Genomic DNA, 18,285 nt, shown 5'->3' with positions numbered 1-18,285 from the left:
GTCATTTACAGTCCAAAAATTTAACTTTAAAAAATTACCATTTTTGACCATCTGGAAAAAGTTCGACAGGTCACGGGTCATCGTTTTTCATCAGAAAATAGATTTTTTGGATTGTAGAAAAATTGATTCAAAATGTCATTTGGATTGAGCCTCATGTTGAATAACTACTTTTTAAAGCCTCAATGTGACCAAAATTTCCATTTTTACAGACTTTTTCTCCTACTCAGAAGCTTCTATTTCGACCTATTTCAGGTATTAAAATGACTCTAAACACACTTATCTTAGTTCCAAGATTAAAAATTCACATGCAATAGTCATTTACAGTCCAAAAAATTAAACTTTAAAAAATTACCATTTTTGACCATCTGGAAAAAGTTCGACAGGTCACGGGTCATCGTTTTTCATCAGAAAATTGATTTTTTGGACTGTAGAAAAATTGATTCGAAATGTCATTTGGATTGAGCCTCATGTTGAATAACTACTTTTTAAAGCCTCAATGTGACCAAAATTTCAATTTTTACAGACTTTTTCTCCTACTCAGAAGCTTCTATTTCGACCTATTTCAGGCATTAAAATGACTCTAAACACAATTATTTTAGTTCCAAGAGTTCTAATTCACATGCAATAGTCATTTACAGTCCAAAAATTAAACTTTAAAAAACTTACCATTTTTGACCATCTGGAAAAAGTTCGACAGGTCACGGGTCATCGTTTTTCATCAGAAAATTGATTTTTTGGACTGTAGAAAAATTGATTCAAAATGTCATTTGGATTGAGCCTCATGTTGAATAACTACTATTTAAAGCCTCAATAAGACCAAAATTTCAATTTTTACAGACTTTTTCTCCTACTCAGAAGCTTCTATTTCGACCTATTTCAGGCATTAAAATGACTCTAAACACACTTAATTTAGTTCCAAGAGTTCTTATTCACATGCAATAGTCATTTACAGTCCAAAAATTAAACTTTAAAAAATTACCATTTTTGACCATCTGGAAAAAGTTCGACAGGTCACGGGTCATCGATTTTCATCAGAAAATTTATTTTTTGGATTGTAGAAAAATTGATTCAAAATGTAATTTGGATTGAGCCTCATGGTGAATACCTATTTTTTAAAGCCTGAATGTGACTAAAATTGCCCTTTTTACAGACCTTTTCTCCTACTCAGAAGCTTCTATTTCGACCTATTTCAGGCATTAAAATGACTCTAAACACACTTATCTTAGTTCCAAGATTTCAAATTCACATGCAATAGTCATTTACAGTCCAAAAAATTAAACTTTAAAAAATTACCATTTTTGACCATCTGGAAAAAGTTCGACAGGTCACGGGTCATCGTTTTTCATCAGAAAATTGATTTTTTGGACTGTAGAAAAATTGATTCAAAATGTCATTTGGATTGAGCCTCATGTTGAATAACTACTTTTTAAAGCCTCAATAAGACCAAAATTTCAATTTTTACAGACTTTTTCTCCTACTCAGAAGCTTCTATTTTAACCTATTTCAGGCATTAAAATGACTCTAAACACACTTATTTTAGTTCCAAGAGTTCTAATTCACATGCAATAGTCATTTACTGTCCAAAAATTAAACTTAAAAAAATTACCATTTTTGACCATCTGGAAAAAGTTCGACAGGTCACGGGTCATCGTTTTTCATCAGAAAATTGTTTTTTTGGGCAGTAAAAAAATTGATTCAAAATGTCATTTGGATTGAGCCTCATGTTGAATAACGACTTTTTAAAGCCTCAATGTGACCAAAAATGCCAATTTTACAGACATTTTCTCCTACTCAGAAGCTTCTATTTCGACCTATTTCAGGCATTAAAAGGACTCTAAACACACCTATTTTAGTTCCAAAAGTGATAATTCACATGCAATAGTCATTTATAGTCAAAAAATTTAACTTAAAGAAATTACCATTTTTGACCATCTGGAAAAAGTTCGACAGGTCACAGGTCATCGTTTTTCATCAGAAAATGGATTTTTTGGACTGTAGAAAAATTGATTCAAAATGTCATTTGGATTGAGTCTCATGTTGAATAACTAATTTTTAAAGCCTCAATGTGACCAAAATTTAAATTTTTACAGACTTTTTCTCCTACTCAGAAGCTTCTATTTCGACCTATTTCAGGCATTAAAATGACTCTAAACACACTTATTTTAGTTCCAAGAGTTCTAATTCACAGCAATAGTCATTTACTGTCCAAAAATTAAACTTTAAAAAATTACCATTTTTGACCATCTGGAAAAAGTTCGACAGGTCACGGGTCATCGTTTTTCATCAGAAAATTGATTTTTTGGGCAGTAAAAAAACTTGATTCAAAATGTCATTTGGATTGAGACTCATGTTGAATAACTACTTTTGAAAGCCTCAATGTGACCAAAATTTCAATTTTTACAGACTTTTTCTCCTACTCAGAAGCTTCTATTTCGACCTATTGCAGGCATTAAAATGACTCTAAACACACTTATTTTAGTTCCAAGACTTTTAATTCACATGCAATAGTCATTTACAGTCCAAAAATTTAACTTTAAAAAATTACCATTTTTGACCATCTGGAAAAAGTTCGACAGGTCACGGGTCATCGTTTTTCATCAGAAAATAGATTTTTTGGATTGTAGAAAAATTGATTCAAAATGTCATTTGGATTGAGCCTCATGTTGAATAACTACTTTTTAAAGCCTCAATGTGACCAAAATTTCAATTTTTACAGACTTTTTCTCCTACTCAGAAGCTTCTATTTCGACCTATTTCAGGTATTAAAATGACTCTAAACACACTTATCTTAGTTCCAAGATTAAAAATTCACATGCAATAGTCATTTACAGTCCAAAAAATTAAACTTTAAAAAATTACCATTTTTGACCATCTGGAAAAAGTTCGACAGGTCACGGGTCATCGTTTTTCATCAGAAAATTGATTTTTTGGACTGTAGAAAAATTGATTCGAAATGTCATTTGGATTGAGCCTCATGTTGAATAACTACTTTTTAAAGCCTCAATGTGACCAAAATTTCAATTTTTACAGACTTTTTCTCCTACTCAGAAGCTTCTATTTCGACCTATTTCAGGCATTAAAATGACTCTAAACACAATTATTTTAGTTCCAAGAGTTCTAATTCACATGCAATAGTCATTTACAGTCCAAAAATTAAACTTTAAAAAACTTACCATTTTTGACCATCTGGAAAAAGTTCGACAGGTCACGGGTCATCGTTTTTCATCAGAAAATTGATTTTTTGGACTGTAGAAAAATTGATTCAAAATGTCATTTTGATTGAGACTCATGTTGAATACCTACTTTTTAAAGCCTCAATGTGACCAAAATTTCAATTTTTACAGACTTTTTCTCCTACTCAGAAGCTTCTATTTCGACCTATTTCAGGCATTAAAATGACTCTAAACACACTTATTTTAGTTCCAAGAGTTCTAATTCACATGCAATAGTCATTTACAGGCCAAAAATTAAACTTTAAAAAATTACTTTTTTTGACCATCTGGAAAAAGTTCGACAGGTCATCGTTTTTCATCAGAAAATTGATTTTTTGGACTGTAGAAAAATTAATTCAAAATGTCATTTTGATTGAGCCTCATGTTGAATAACTACTTTTTAAAGCCTCAATGTGACCAAAATTGCCATTTTTACAGACATTTTCTCCTACTCAAAAGCTTCTATTTCAACCTATTCCAGGCATTAAAATGACTCTAAACACACTTATTTTAGTTCCAAGAGTTCTAATTCACATGCAATAGTCATTTACAGTCCAAAAATGTAACTTTAAAAAATTACCATTTTTGACCATCTGGAAAAAGGTCGACAGGTCACAGGTCATCGTTTTTTATCAGAAAATTGGTTTTTTGGGCAGTAAAAAAATTGATTCAAAATGTCATTTGGATTGAGACTCATGTTGAATAACTACTTTTGAGTGCCTCAATGTGACCAAAATTTCAATTTTTACAGACTTTTTCTCCTACTCAGAAGCTTCTATTTCGACCTATTTCAGGCATTAAAATGACTCTAAACACACTTATTTTAGTTCCAAGAGTTCTAATTCACAGCAATAGTCATTTACTGTCCAAAAATTAAACTTTAAAAAATTACCATTTTTGACCATCTGGAAAAAGTTCGACAGGTCACGGGTCATCGTTTTTCATCAGAAAATTGATTTTTTGGGCAGTAAAAAAACTTGATCCAAAATGTCATTTGGATTGAGACTCATGTTGAATAACTACTTTTGAAAGCCTCAATGTGACCAAAATTTCAATTTTTACAGACTTTTTCTCCTACTCAGAAGCTTCTATTTCGACCTATTGCAGGCATTAAAATGACTCTAAACACACTTATTTTAGTTCCAAGACTTTTAATTCACATGCAATAGTCATTTACAGTCCAAAAATTTAACTTTAAAAAATTACCATTTTTGACCATCTGGAAAAAGTTCGACAGGTCACGGGTCATCGTTTTTCATCAGAAAATAGATTTTTTGGATTGTAGAAAAATTGATTCAAAATGTCATTTGGATTGAGCCTCATGTTGAATAACTACTTTTTAAAGCCTCAATGTGACCAAAATTTCCATTTTTACAGACTTTTTCTCCTACTCAGAAGCTTCTATTTCGACCTATTTCAGGTATTAAAATGACTCTAAACACACTTATCTTAGTTCCAAGATTAAAAATTCACATGCAATAGTCATTTACAGTCCAAAAAATTAAACTTTAAAAAATTACCATTTTTGACCATCTGGAAAAAGTTCGACAGGTCACGGGTCATCGTTTTTCATCAGAAAATTGATTTTTTGGACTGTAGAAAAATTGATTCGAAATGTCATTTGGATTGAGCCTCATGTTGAATAACTACTTTTTAAAGCCTCAATGTGACCAAAATTTCAATTTTTACAGACTTTTTCTCCTACTCAGAAGCTTCTATTTCGACCTATTTCAGGCATTAAAATGACTCTAAACACAATTATTTTAGTTCCAAGAGTTCTAATTCACATGCAATAGTCATTTACAGTCCAAAAATTAAACTTTAAAAAACTTACCATTTTTGACCATCTGGAAAAAGTTCGACAGGTCACGGGTCATCGTTTTTCATCAGAAAATTGATTTTTTGGACTGTAGAAAAATTGATTCAAAATGTCATTTTGATTGAGACTCATGTTGAATACCTACTTTTTAAAGCCTCAATGTGACCAAAATTTCAATTTTTACAGACTTTTTCTCCTACTCAGAAGCTTCTATTTCGACCTATTTCAGGCATTAAAATGACTCTAAACACACTTATTTTAGTTCCAAGAGTTCTAATTCACATGCAATAGTAATTTACAGGCCAAAAATTAAACTTTAAAAAATTACTTTTTTTGACCATCTGGAAAAAGTTCGACAGGTCATCGTTTTTCATCAGAAAATTGATTTTTTGGACTGTAGAAAAATTAATTCAAAATGTCATTTTGATTGAGCCTCATGTTGAATAACTACTTTTTAAAGCCTCAATGTGACCAAAATTGCCATTTTTACAGACATTTTCTCCTACTCAAAAGCTTCTATTTCAACCTATTCCAGGCATTAAAATGACTCTAAACACACTTATTTTAGTTCCAAGAGTTCTAATTCACATGCAATAGTCATTTACAGTCCAAAAATGTAACTTTAAAAAATTACCATTTTTGACCATCTGGAAAAAGGTCGACAGGTCACGGGTCATCGTTTTTTATCAGAAAATTGGTTTTTTGGGCAGTAAAAAAATTGATTCAAAATGTCATTTGGATTGAGACTCATGTTGAATAACTACTTTTGAGTGCCTCAATGTGACCAAAATTTCAATTTTTACAGACTTTTTCTCCTACTCAGAAGCTTCTATTTCGACCTATTTCAGGCATTAAAATGACTCTAAACACACTTATTTTAGTTCCAAGAGTTCTAATTCACATGCAATAGTCATTTACAGTCCAAAAATTAAACTTAAAAAAATTACCATTTTTGACCATCTGGAAAAAGTTTGACAGGTCACGGGTCATCGTTTTTCATCAGAAAATTGATTTTTTGGACTGTAGAAAAATTGATTCAAAATGTCATTTGGATTGAGCCTCATGTTGAATAACTACTTTTTAAATCCTCAATGTGACCAAAATGTAAATTTTTATAGACTTTTTCTCCTACTCAGAAGCTTCTATTTCGACCTATTTCAGGCATTAAAATGACTCTAAACACATTTATCTTAGTTCCAAGAGTTCTAATTCACATGCAATAGTCATTTACAGTCCAAAAAATTAAACTTTAAAAAATTACAATTTTTGACCATCTGGAAAAAGTTCAACAGGTCACGGGTCATCGTTTTTCATCAGAAAATTGTTTTTTTGGGCAGTAAAAAAATTGATTCAAAATGTCATTTGGTTAGAGACTCATGTTGAATAACTACTTTTGAATGCCTCAATGTGACCAAAATTTCATTTTTTACAGACTTTTTCTCCTACTCAGAAGCTTCTATTTCGACCTATTTCAGGCATTAAAATGACTCTAAACACACTTATTTTAGTTCCAAGAGTTCGAATTCACATGCAATAGTCATTTACAGTCCAAAAATGTAACTTTAAAAAATTACCATTTTTGACCATCTGGAAAAAGGTCGACAGGTCACGGGTCATCGTTTTTTATCAGAAAATTGTTTTTTTGGGCAGTAAAAAAATTGATTCAAAATGTCATTTGGATTGAGACTCATGTTGAATAACTACTTTTGAGTGCCTCAATGTGACCAAAATTTCAATTTTTACAGACTTTTTCTCCTACTCAGAAGCTTCTATTTCAACCTATTTCAGGCATTAAAATGACTCTAAACACACTTATCTTAGTTCCAAGAGTTCTAATTCACATGCAATAGTCATTTACAGTCCAAAAAATTAAACTTTAAAAAATTACAATTTTTGACCATCTGGAAAAAGTTCGACAGGTCACGGGTCATCGATTTTCATCAGAAAATTGATTTTTTGGATTGTAGAAAAATTGATTCAAAATGTCATTTGGATTGAGCCTCATGTTGAATACCTATTTTTTAAAGCCTGAATGTGACCAAAATTGCCATTTTTACAGACCTTTTCTCCTACTCAGAAGCTTCTATTTCGACCTATTTCAGGCATTAAAATGACTTCAAACACACTTATTTTAGTTCCAAGAGTTCAAATTCACATGCAATAGTCATTTACAGTCCAACAATTAAACTTTAAAAAATTACCATTTTTGACCATCTGGAGAAAGTTCGACAGGTCATCGTTTTTCATCAGAAAATTGAATTTTTGCACTGTAGAAAAATTGATTCAAAATGTCATTTGGATTGAGCCTCATGTTGAATAACTACTTTTTAAAGCCTCAATGTGACCAAAATTTCAATTTTTACAGACTTTTTCTCCTACTCAGAAGCTTCTATTTCGACCTATTTCAGGCATTAAAATGACTCTAAACACACTTATCTTAGTTCCAAGATTTCAAATTCACATGCAATAGTCATTTACAGTCCAAAAAATTAAACTTTAAAAAATTACCATTTTTGACCATCTGGAAAAAGTTCGACAGCTCACGGGTCATCGTTTTTCATCAGAAAATTGATTTTTTGGACTGTAGAAAAATTGATTCAAAATGTCATTTGGATTGAGCCTCATGTTGAATAACTACTTTTTAAAGCCTCAATAAGACCAAAATTTCAATTTTTACAGACTTTTTCTCCTACTCAGAAGCTTCTATTTCGACCTATTTCAGGCATTAAAATGACTCTAAACACACTTATTTTAGTTCCAAGAGTTCTAATTCACATGCAATAGTCATTTACAGTCCAAAAAATTTAACTTAAAAAAATTACCATTTTTGACCATCTGGAAAAAGTTCGACAGCTCACGGGTCATCGTTTTTCATCAGAAAATTGATTTTTTGGACTGTAGAAAAATTGATTCAAAATGTCATTTGGATTGAGCCTCATGTTGAATAACTAATTTTTAAAGCCTCAATAAGACCAAAATTTCAATTTTTACAGACTTTTTCTCCTACTCAGAAGCTTCTATTTCGACCTATTTCAGGCATTAAAATGACTCTAAACACACTTAATTTAGTTCCAAGAGTTCTTATTCACATGCAATAGTCATTTACAGTCCAAAAATTTAACTTTAAAAAATTACCATTTTTACCATCTGGAAAAAGTTCGACAGGTCACGGGTCATCGTTTTTCATCAGAAAATTGATTTTTTGGACTGTAGAAAAATTGATTCAAAATGTCATTTGGATTGAGCCTCATGTTAAATAACTACTTTTTAAAGCCTCAATAAGACCAAAATTTCAATTTTTACAGACTTTTTCTCCTACTCAGAAGCTGTTTTTTCGACCTATTTCAGGCATTAAAATGACTCTAAACACACTCATTTTAGTTCCAAGAGTTCTTATTCACATGCAATAGTCATTTACAGTCCAAAAATTAAACTTTAAAAAATTACCAATTTTGACCATCTGGAAAAAGTTCGACAGGTCACGGGTCATCGATTTTCATCAGAAAATGTATTTTTTGGATTGTAGAAAAATTGATTCAAAATGTCATTTGGATTGAGCCTCATGGTGAATACCTATTTTTTAAGGCCTGAATGTGACTAAAATTGCCCTTTTTACAGACCTTTTCTCCTACTCAGAAGCTTCTATTTCGACCTATTTCAGGCATTAAAATGACTCTAAACACACTTATTTTAGTTCCAAGAGTTCTAATTCACATGCAATAGTCATTTACAGTCCAAAAATTAAACTTTAAAAAATTACCATTTTTGACCATCTGGAAAAAGTTTGACAGGTCACGGGTCATCGTTTTTCATCAGAAAATTGATTTTTTGGACTGTAGAAAAATTGATTCAAAATCTCATTTTGATTGAGCCTCATGTTGAATAACTACTTTTTAAAGCCTCAATGTGACCAAAATTGCCATTTTTACAGACATTTTCTCCTACTCAAAAGCTTCTATTTCAACCTATTCCAGGTATTAAAATGACTCTAAACACACTTATTTTAGTTCCAAGAGTTCTAATTCACATGCAATAGTCATTTACAGTCCAAAAATGTAACTTTAAAAAATTACCATTTTTGACCATCTGGAAAAAGTTCGACAGGTCACGGGTCATCGTTTTTCATCAGAAAATTGTTTTTTTGGGCATTAAAAAAATTGATTCAAAATGTCATTTGGATTGAGACTCATGTTGAATAACTACTTTTGAATGCCTCAAAGTGACCAAAATTTCAATTTTTACAGACTTTTTCTCCTACTCAGAAGCTTCTATTTCGACCTATTTCAGGCATTAAAATGACTCTAAACACACTTATTTTAGTTACAAGAGTTCGAATTCACATGTAATAGTCATTTACAGTCCAAAAATTAAACTTTAAAAAATTACCATTTTTGACCATCTGGAAAAAGTTCGACAGGTCACGGGTCATCGATTTTCATCAGAAAATTGAGTTTTTTGGATTGTAGAAAAATTGATTCAAAATGTCATTTGGATTGAGCCTCATGTTGAATACCTATTTTTTAAATCCTGAATGTGACCAAAATAGCCATTTTTACAGACCTTTTCTCCTACTCAGAAGCTTCTATTTCGACCTATTTCAGGCATTAAAATGACTCTAAACACACTTATTTTAGTTCCAAGAGTTCTAATTCACATGCAATAGTCATTTACTGTCCAAAAATTAAACTTTAAAAAATTACCATTTTTGACCATCTGGAAAAAGTTCGACAGGTCACGGGTCATTGTTTTTCATCAGAAAATTGATTTTTTGGACTGTAGAAAAATTGATTCAAAATGTCATTTTGATTGAGCCTCGTGTTGAATAACTACTTTTGAAAGCCTCAATGTGACCAAAATTGCCAATTTTACAGACATTTTCTCCTACTCAGAAGCTTCTATTTCGACCTATTTCAGGCATTAACAGGACTCTAAACACACCTATTTTAGTTCCAAAAGTAATAATTCACATGCAATAGTCATTTACAGTCCAAAAATTAAACTTTAAAAAATTACCATTTTTGACCATCTGGAAAAAGTTTGACAGGTCACGGGTCATCGTTTTTCATCAGAAAATTGATTTTTTGGACTGTAGAAAAATTGATTCAAAATGTCATTTGGATTGAGCCTCATGTTGAATAACTACTTTTTAAAGCCTCAATGTGACCAAAATTTCAATTTTTACAGACTTTTTCTCCTACTCAGAAGCTTCTATTTCGACCTATTTCAGGCATTAAAATGACTCTAAACACAATTATTTTAGTTCCAAGAGTTCTAATTCACATGCAATAGTCATTTACAGTCCAAAAATGTAACTTTAGAAAATTACCATTTTTGACCATCTGGAAAAAGTTCGACAGGTCACGGGTCATCGTTTTTCATCAGAAAAATGTTTTTTTGGGCAGTAAAAAAATTCATTCAAAATATCATTTGGATTGAGACTCATGTTGAATAACTACTTTTTAAAGCCTCAATGTGACCAAAATTTCAATTTTTACAGACTTTTTCTCCTTCTCAGAAGCTTCTATTTCGACCTATTTCAGGCATTAAAATGACTCTAAACACACTTATTTTAGTTACAAGAGTTCGAATTCACATGTAATAGTCATTTACAGTCCAAAAATTAAACTTTAAAAAATTACCATTTTTGACCATCTGGAAAAAGTTCGATAAGGTCACGGGTCATCGATTTTCATCAGAAAATTGATTTTTTGGATTGTAGAAAAATTGATTCAAAATGTCATTTGGATTGAGCCTCATGTTGAATACCTATTTTTTAAATCCTGAATGTGACCAAAATTGCCATTTTTACAGACTTTTTCTCCTACTCAGAAGCTTCTATTTCGACCTATTTCAGGCATTAAAATGACTCTAAACACTCTTATCTTAGTTCCAAGATTTCAAATTCACATGCAATAGTCATTTACAGTCCAAAAAATTAAACTTTAAAAAATTACCATTTTTGACCATCTGGAAAAAGTTCGACAGGTCACGGGTCATCGATTTTCATCAGAAAATTGAGTTTTTTGGATTGTAGAAAAATTGATTCAAAATGTCATTTGGATTGAGCCTCATGTTGAATACCTATTTTTTAAATCCTGAATGTGACCAAAATAGCCATTTTTACAGACCTTTTCTCCTACTCAGAAGCTTCTATTTCGACCTATTTCAGGCATTAAAATGACTCTAAACACACTTATTTTAGTTCCAAGAGTTCTAATTCACATGCAATAGTCATTTACAGTCCAAAAATTAAACTTTAAAAAATTACCATTTTTGACCATCTGGAAAAAGTTTGACAGGTCACGGGTCATCGTTTTTCATCAGAAAATTGATTTTTTGGACTGTAGAAAAATTGATTCAAAATCTCATTTTGATTGAGCCTCATGTTGAATAACTACTTTTTAAAGCCTCAATGTGACCAAAATTGCCATTTTTACAGACATTTTCTCCTACTCAAAAGCTTCTATTTCAACCTATTCCAGGTATTAAAATGACTCTAAACACACTTATTTTAGTTCCAAGAGTTCTAATTCACATGCAATAGTCATTTACAGTCCAAAAATGTAACTTTAAAAAATTACCATTTTTGACCATCTGGAAAAAGTTCGACAGGTCACGGGTCATCGTTTTTCATCAGAAAATTGTTTTTTTGGGCATTAAAAAAATTGATTCAAAATGTCATTTGGATTGAGACTCATGTTGAATAACTACTTTTGAATGCCTCAAAGTGACCAAAATTTCAATTTTTACAGACTTTTTCTCCTACTCAGAAGCTTCTATTTCGACCTATTTCAGGCATTAAAATGACTCTAAACACACTTATTTTAGTTACAAGAGTTCGAATTCACATGTAATAGTCATTTACAGTCCAAAAATTAAACTTAAAAAAATTACCATTTTTGACCATCTGGAAAAAGTTCGACAGGTCACGGGTCATCGATTTTCATCAGAAAATTGAGTTTTTTGGATTGTAGAAAAATTGATTCAAAATGTCATTCGGATTGAGCCTCATGTTGAATACCTATTTTTTAAATCCTGAATGTGACCAAAATAGCCATTTTTACAGACCTTTTCTCCTACTCAGAAGCTTCTATTTCGACCTATTTCAGGCATTAAAATGACTCTAAACACACTTATTTTAGTTCCAAGAGTTCTAATTCACATGCAATAGTCATTTACTGTCCAAAAATTAAACTTTAAAAAATTACCATTTTTGACCATCTGGAAAAAGTTCGACAGGTCACGGGTCATTGTTTTTCATCAGAAAATTGATTTTTTGGACTGTAGAAAAATTGATTCAAAATGTCATTTTGATTGAGCCTCGTGTTGAATAACTACTTTTTAAAGCCTCAATGTGACCAAAATTGCCAATTTTACAGACATTTTCTCCTACTCAGAAGCTTCTATTTCGACCTATTTCAGGCATTAACAGGACTCTAAACACACCTATTTTAGTTCCAAAAGTAATAATTCACATGCAATAGTCATTTACAGTCCAAAAATTAAACTTTAAAAAATTACCATTTTTGACCATCTGGAAAAAGTTTGACAGGTCACGGGTCATCGTTTTTCATCAGAAAATTGATTTTTTGGACTGTAGAAAAATTGATTCAAAATGTCATTTGGATTGAGCCTCATGTTGAATAACTACTTTTTAAAGCCTCAATGTGACCAAAATTTCAATTTTTACAGACTTTTTCTCCTACTCAGAAGCTTCTATTTCGACCTATTTCAGGCATTAAAATGACTCTAAACACAATTATTTTAGTTCCAAGAGTTCTAATTCACATGCAATAGTCATTTACAGTCCAAAAATGTAACTTTAGAAAATTACCATTTTTGACCATCTGGAAAAAGTTCGACAGGTCACGGGTCATCGTTTTTCATCAGAAAAATGTTTTTTTGGGCAGTAAAAAAATTCATTCAAAATGTCATTTGGATTGAGACTCATGTTGAATAACTACTTTTTAAAGCCTCAATGTGACCAAAATTTCAATTTTTACAGACTTTTTCTCCTTCTCAGAAGCTTCTATTTCGACCTATTTCAGGCATTAAAATGACTCTAAACACACTTATTTTAGTTACAAGAGTTCGAATTCACATGTAATAGTCATTTACAGTCCAAAAATTAAACTTTAAAAAATTACCATTTTTGACCATCTGGAAAAAGTTCGATAAGGTCACGGGTCATCGATTTTCATCAGAAAATTGATTTTTTGGATTGTTGAAAAATTGATTCAAAATGTCATTTGGATTGAGCCTCATGTTGAATACCTATTTTTTAAATCCTGAATGTGACCAAAATTGCCATTTTTACAGACTTTTTCTCCTACTCAGAAGCTTCTATTTCGACCTATTTCAGGCATTAAAATGACTCTAAACACTCTTATCTTAGTTCCAAGATTTCAAATTCACATGCAATAGTCATTTACAGTCCAAAAAATTAAACTTTAAAAAATTACCATTTTTGACCATCTGGAAAAAGTTCGACAGGTCACGGGTCATCGATTTTCATCAGAAAATTGAGTTTTTTGGATTGTAGAAAAATTGATTCAAAATGTCATTTGGATTGAGCCTCATGTTGAATACCTATTTTTTAAATCCTGAATGTGACCAAAATAGCCATTTTTACAGACCTTTTCTCCTACTCAGAAGCTTCTATTTCGACCTATTTCAGGCATTAAAATGACTCTAAACACACTTATTTTAGTTCCAAGAGTTCTAATTCACATGCAATAGTCATTTACTGTCCAAAAATTAAACTTTAAAAAATTACCATTTTTGACCATCTGGAAAAAGTTCGACAGGTCACGGGTCATTGTTTTTCATCAGAAAATTGATTTTTTGGAATGTAGAAAAATTGATTCAAAATGTCATTTTGATTGAGCCTCGTGTTGAATAACTACTTTTTAAAGCCTCAATGTGACCAAAATTGCCAATTTTACAGACATTTTCTCCTACTCAGAAGCTTCTATTTCGACCTATTTCAGGCATTAAAAGGACTCTAAACACACCTATTTTAGTTCCAAAAGTAATAATTCACATGCAATAGTCATTTACAGTCCAAAAATTAAACTTTAAAAAATTACCATTTTTGACCATCTGGAAAAAGTTTGACAGGTCACGGGTCATCGTTTTTCATCAGAAAATTGATTTTTTGGACTGTAGAAAAATTGATTCAAAATGTCATTTGGATTGAGCCTCATGTTGAATAACTACTTTTTAAAGCCTCAATGTGACCAAAATTTCAATTTTTACAGACTTTTTCTCCTACTCAGAAGCTTCTATTTCGACCTATTTCAGGCATTAAAATGACTCTAAACACAATTATTTTAGTTCCAAGAGTTCTAATTCACATGCAATAGTCATTTACAGTCCAAAAATGTAACTTTAGAAAATTACCATTTTTGACCATCTGGAAAAAGTTCGACAGGTCACGGGTCATCGTTTTTCATCAGAAAAATGTTTTTTTGGGCAGTAAAAAAATTCATTCAAAATGTCATTTGGATTGAGACTCATGTTGAATAACTACTTTTTAAAGCCTCAATGTGACCAAAATTTCAATTTTTACAGACTTTTTCTCCTTCTCAGAAGCTTCTATTTCGACCTATTTCAGGCATTAAAATGACTCTAAACACACTTATTTTAGTTACAAGAGTTCGAATTCACATGTAATAGTCATTTACAGTCCAAAAATTAAACTTTAAAAAATTACCATTTTTGACCATCTGGAAAAAGTTCGATAAGGTCACGGGTCATCGATTTTCATCAGAAAATTGATTTTTTGGATTGTAGAAAAATTGATTCAAAATGTCATTTGGATTGAGCCTCATGTTGAATACCTATTTTTTAAATCCTGAATGTGACCAAAATTGCCATTTTTACAGACTTTTTCTCCTACTCAGAAGCTTCTATTTCGACCTATTTCAGGCATTAAAATGACTCTAAACACACTTATCTTAGTTCCAAGATTTCAAATTCACATGCAATAGTCATTTACAGTCCAAAAAATTAAACTTTAAAAAATTACCATTTTTGACCATCTGGAAAAAGTTCGACAGGTCACGGGTCATCGTTTTTCATCAGAAAATTGATTTTTTGGACTGTAGAAAAATTGATTCAAAATGTCATTTGGATTGAGCCTCATGTTGAATAACTACTATTTAAAGCCTCAATAAGACCAAAATTTCAATTTTTACAGACTTTTTCTCCTACTCAGAAGCTTCTATTTCGACCTATTTCAGGCATTAAAATGACTCTAAACACACTTAATTTAGTTCCAAGAGTTCTTATTCACATGTAATAGTCATTTACAGTCCAAAAATTAAACTTTAAAAAATTACCATTTTTGACCATCTGGAAAAAGTTCGATAAGGTCACGGGTCATCGATTTTCATCAGAAAATTGATTTTTGGGATTGTAGAAAAATTGATTCAAAATGTCATTTGGATTGAGCCTCATGGTGAATACCTTTTTTTTAAAGCCTGAATGTGACTAAAATTGCCCTTTTTACAGACCTTTTCTCCTACTCAGAAGCTTCTATTTCGACCTATTTCAGGCATTAAAATGACTCTAAACACACTTATCTTAGTTCCAAGATTTCAAATTCACATGCAATAGTCATTTACAGTCCAAAAAATTAAACTTTAAAAAATTACCATTTTTGACCATCTGGAAAAAGTTCGACAGGTCACGGGTCATCGTTTTTCATCAGAAAATTGATTTTTTGGACTGTAGAAAAATTGATTCAAAATGTCGTTTGGATTGAGCCTCATGTTGAATAACTACTTTTTAAAGCCTCAATAAGACCAAAATTTCAATTTTTACAGACTTTTTCTCCTACTCAGAAGCTTCTATTTTAACCTATTTCAGGCATTAAAATGACTCTAAACACACTTATTTTAGTTCCAAGAGTTCTAATTCACATGCAATAGTCATTTACTGTCCAAAAATTAAACTTTAAAAAATTACCATTTTTGACCATCTGGAAAAAGTTCGACAGGTCACGGGTCATCGTTTTTCATCAGAAAATTGTTTTTTTGGGCAGTAAAAAAATTGATTCAAAATGTCATTTGGATTGAGCCTCATGTTGAATAACGACTTTTTAAAGCCTCAATGTGACCAAAAATGCCAATTTTACAGACATTTTCTCCTACTCAGAAGCTTCTATTTCGACCTATTTCAGGCATTAAAAGGACTCTAAACACACCTATTTTAGTTCCAAAAGTGATAATTCACATGCAATAGTCATTTATAGTCAAAAAATTTAACTTAAAGAAATTACCATTTTTGACCATCTGGAAAAAGTTCGACAGGTCACAGGTCATCGTTTTTCATCAGAAAATGGATTTTTTGGACTGTAGAAAAATTGATTCAAAATGTCATTTGGATTGAGCCTCATGTTGAATAACTAATTTTTAAAGCCTCAATGTGACCAAAATTTCAATTTTTACAGACTTTTTCTCCTACTCAGAAGCTTCTATTTCGACCTATTTCAGGCATTAAAATGACTCTAAACACACTTATTTTAGTTCCAAGAGTTCTAATTCACAGCAATAGTCATTTACTGTCCAAAAATTAAACTTTAAAAAATTACCATTTTTGACCATCTGGAAAAAGTTCGACAGGTCACGGGTCATCGTTTTTCATCAGAAAATTGATTTTTTGGGCAGTAAAAAAACTTGATTCAAAATGTCATTTGGATTGAGACTCATGTTGAATAACTACTTTTGAAAGCCTCAATGTGACCAAAATTTCAATTTTTACAGACTTTTTCTCCTACTCAGAAGCTTCTATTTCGACCTATTTCAGGCATTAAAATGACTCTAAACACACTTATTTTAGTTCCAAGACTTTTAATTCACATGCAATAGTCATTTACAGTCCAAAAATTTAACTTTAAAAAATTACCATTTTTGACCATCTGGAAAAAGTTCGACAGGTCACGGGTCATCGTTTTTCATCAGAAAATAGATTTTTTGGATTGTAGAAAAATTGATTGAAAATGTCATTTGGATTGAGCCTCATGTTGAATAACTACTTTTTAAAGCCTCAATGTGACCAAAATTTCAATTTTTACAGACTTTTTCTCCTACTCAGAAGCTTCTATTTCGACCTATTTCAGGTATTAAAATGACTCTAAACACACTTATCTTAGTTCCAAGATTTCAAATTCACATGCAATAGTCATTTACAGTCCAAAAAATTAAACTTTAAAAAATTACCATTTTTGACCATCTGGAAAAAGTTCGACAGGTCACGGGTCATCGTTTTTCATCAGAAAATTGATTTTTTGGACTGTAGAAAAATTGATTCAAAATGTCATTTGGATTGAGCCTCATGTTGAATAACTACTTTTTAAAGCCTCAATGTGACCAACATTTCAATTTTTACAGACTTTTTCTCCTACTCAGAAGCTTCTATTTCGACCTATTTCAGGCATTAAAATGACTCTAAACACAATTATTTTAGTTCCAAGAGTTCTAATTCACATGCAATAGTCATTTACAGTCCAAAAATTAAACTTTAAAAAACTTACCATTTTTGACCATCTGGAAAAAGTTCGACAGGTCACGGGTCATCGTTTTTCATAAGAAAATTGATTTTTTGGACTGTAGAAAAATTGATTCAAAATGTCATTTTGATTGAGCCTCATGTTGAATAACTACTTTTTAAAGCCTCAATGTGACCAAAATTGCCATTTTTACATACATTTTCTCCTACTCAAAAGCTTCTATTTCAACCTATTCCAGGCATTAAAATGACTCTAAACACACTTATTTTAGTTCCAAGAGTTCTAATTCACATGCAATAGTCATTTACAGTCCAAAAATGTAACTTTAAAAAATTACCATTTTTGACCATCTGGAAAAAGTTCGACAGGTCACGGGTCATCGTTTTTCATCAGAAAATTGTTTTTTTGGGCAGTAAAAAAATTGATTCAAAATGTCATTTGGATTGAGACTCATGTTGAATACCTACTTTTTAAAGCCTCAATGTGACCAAAATTTCAATTTTTACAGACTTTTTCTCCTACTCAGAAGCTTCTATTTCGACCTATTTCAGGCATTAAAATGACTCTAAACACACTTATTTTAGTTCCAAGAGTTCTAATTCACATGCAATAGTCATTTACAGGCCAAAAATTAAACTTTAAAAAATTACTTTTTTTGACCATCTGGAAAAAGTTCGACAGGTCATCGTTTTTCATCAGAAAATTGATTTTTTGGACTGTAGAAAAATTAATTCAAAATG

The sequence above is a fragment of the Triturus cristatus genome, chromosome 11, assembly GCF_964204655.1.
Source record: "Triturus cristatus chromosome 11, aTriCri1.1, whole genome shotgun sequence".
Taxonomy (NCBI): Eukaryota; Metazoa; Chordata; class Amphibia; order Caudata; family Salamandridae; genus Triturus; species Triturus cristatus.
Note: the sequence above shows the minus strand (reverse complement) of the source record.